Consider the following 3,241-nt stretch of genomic DNA (forward strand, 5'->3'; position numbering starts at 1 on the left):
AGAGTCAGAAGCAGCGCCCAAGTCAAGGAGGCTCCAGATGATGGCACGTGTACAGTTGGATGCGAGCCGCGTCTCCAAGTCTGTAACTGCCAGGAGAGAGAAAGTAACCAGGTATATAAGAGTTCTCAACGAACTTTCTGAGGTACGCACGTTCAGAATACATTCTTTACGCTTGCGAGTTATAGAGCTTACTGTGAGAGAGGATTTGCACGGTTCTTGTTCTCTTAGTATTTGGTGATTCAGTCACTGACTTGGGCGTTGGAGTGCGATCGGCCGCAGCGGCGCCGCTCTGTTTCTTTGCAGGTTCTTGAGGTGGATCTCGAAGAGGAACGGAGGTTCGAAGCGGTGCGCACGTCGATCCTTTGACGAGGCAGTTTCCAGCGTTCCGGTCAACAGGCAGGATCATTAGGCGCCCACCGTGGGGCCGTGTAAAACTTGCTCCCATCCACAGCGTGAGTTCTTGGCGGTTTTCGAAGTTTTCTGCGTGGTTGTTTGCTGGTGCAACCATCGTTCGCTATTTGCTTGAGATTCATTCGGTGAATTCGCGTTTTACACCGTTCGTCTGGGTTTTCGATCGGTGAAGTGAGGTTTTCCTGCTGTTTACGCGTAATTTGTTCGGTGGAGTTTGAGTCCTTTCGCTCGTTTGGTTGTCCGTGGGGAAGCGGTGGTTTCTGGTGAAGTTGTGGTTTTCTTTGAAGGTTTACGGTGTTCTTGAGTTTTCTTGCGCAGTTTCGCACAGTTTTCTCCGATTGATCGCTGAATCGATCGTGGTTGAAGTGTCGTTCGCTGCATTCTGTGATTCGCTGAGTTTCATGAGAAAAATGAGAAGCAATCGCTCAAGTCCAGTTGCGCCCGTCGCTGCCGAAGGCGCCGCTGCCATGACCATGGCGCAGATGGCAGAGATGATGCGTTCGTTGCAGGCAACTGTGGAAGCCTCACGCATAGAGCAGGCGAGAATGCATGAGGACCTGGTCGCCTCTCGCGCCAGGAACGAGGAGCTCAGCAAGGTGACTGAGGAGCTGCGTTAAGCTCTTCAGGAGCAGCAAGGGCGTTCTTCCGCTGAAGAGGTGGCGCCGTCATCGCCACCTCGTGTTTTCCCTATGCCTTTTGTTCAGGCGATTACTGACACGCCTATTCCTACGAGCGTGGTTCCGGTTAAGGCTGTCTTTACCGGCGTGGAGGATCGGGAGGCACATCTAACCACGTTCCATACGCAAATGATGCTGTCGGGAGGGTCAGACGCCGTGTATTGCAAGATGTTTGTGAGCACGCTCCAGGGAACGGCGTTGGAGTGGTTTGTGAGCCTACCTAACGGTCACATAACCAATTTTCAGCAGTTCTCGAAGGTTTTCGTCGAGCAATACATCGTGAACAAGGCACCACCCAGGGTGTCTTATGATCTGTTTGATATAAGGCAGTACCAGGGAGAGTCCCTCAGAGATTACCTGAATCGCTTCGGAGCGCAGATGGTCAGATCGCCGGCCAAGGATGAAGAAATGCTGGTCTATGCATTCAAGAAGGGCGTGCTGCCAGGACCATTCTGCGAGGCCTTGATCAGGGCTCACCCTGCAACGTTTGCTGAGGTCAGGCGACTTGCGGTGGCTCACATCGCCGACGAGAGTGAGGTCGCCGAGAAGAGAGGGAGCGTGGCTCCCGCTAGGCCACGCGCCCAGACCAGGATCCAGCCGCAAAGGGTGCTGGAGACAGCGGCGGCGGCCAGGAAGGACCAGAGGACTCGCCATCCTTATGATAGGAGGAACAAGGGAAGGGGCCAGGGACGCCAGCAGCCAACACGCCGGGAGTACAATCGTCCGCCTAAGCACAAGTTTGTTATGGGATTGGCGGACCTGATCGCCATTCCCAATATATCTGCTAGGTTGAAAGCGCCTGAGAAGGTGGGCGACAAGGTGCTGGGACCAAAGTCAGACGCCTGGTGCGAGTTTCACCAGGGCTTTGGCCACACTTTGGACTCGTGTTTGTCTTTGGGGTATCAGCTCGATGATCTGGTTAAGAGCGGGTTCCTAAACGACTATCTGTTGGATAGGAGGACGGGGGGAGCGTCGAGTTCCCAGCCAGCAGGTGGAGAAGCCCAGCAACACGAGATGCCTATCCACGGGGAAATCCACACCATTGCAGGAGGCTTCTTAGGTGGTGGATGCACCGCATCGCAGAGGAAAAAGTACGCGCGGTCGGTGATGACGGTGGATATGTTTGAAGATCACTCGCCGGAGGTAGACATTACGTTCACCAAGCATGATCTTCGGGACGTTGTGCCCCATGACAACGATCCCATAGTCATTTCGTTGGTTACGGCGGGAAGGAAGGTCCACAGAGTTCTGGTGGACCAGGGAAGTTCGGCAGACGTGATGTTCTGGCCGACTTTCACGCAGCTGGAGTTGCCCCTTGACCAGCTAAGGCCCTATGGAGGGTGCCTGTATGGGTTCGCTGGTGACCAGGTGGAGGTCAGGGGGTATATTGAGTTGAGAACCACGTTTACAGATGAGGCTGGTTCGAGGACGGAGAAAATCAAGTACCTCACCGTAAACGCTCCTTCAGCATACAATATCCTGTTGGGAAGGCCCACGCTTAACAGGATAGGCGCCATTCCGTCGACCCGGCACATGAAGGTAAAGTTGCCGTCCATGGAAGGGGTGGTGATCACGATCAAGTCTGATCAGAAAGAAGCGAAGAAGTGCTATGAGAATAGCCTGAAAAACAAGAGATCAGTGAGTTATGTAACAAGCACCCCACCACCCGGTGTGAAGCCCAGATCGACGGTAGCGGAAGAAACCGTCGGAAGGGACGTGGAGATGGTGGACGCTGAGCTGGGGGAGGGGAACGTTGGCCTGGAGGAGGAAGAGTCACGGAATCGCCCTGAGGAAGCGAGAGAGCAGGGAATCGCCAGGGAGGTGATCGCCCGAGAATCCAGGCCAAAACCTGTCGAGCAGTGGCTCGAGAAAGAGATCGGGGGAAAGATCTTCAAGCTGGGAAGATCTCTGGAGGTCGAGCTCCAGGACCAGATCGCCAAGGTGATTGAGCGGCATCTGGACGCGTTTGCATGGTCCGCTTCGGACATGCCCGGAATTGATCCCGACTTCTTGTGCCATCATCTGGCGATGGACAACTTGGTGAGACCGGTGCGACAAAGAAGAAGAAAGTTCAACGAGGAGAGGAGGCAGGCGATCAGGGACGAAACACAGAAACTCCTCGCTGCAGGCCACATCAGGGAAGCCCAGTACCC

This window comes from Phaseolus vulgaris, chromosome 5 (genome assembly GCF_000499845.2).
Source record: "Phaseolus vulgaris cultivar G19833 chromosome 5, P. vulgaris v2.0, whole genome shotgun sequence".
NCBI lineage: Eukaryota > Viridiplantae > Streptophyta > Magnoliopsida > Fabales > Fabaceae > Phaseolus > Phaseolus vulgaris.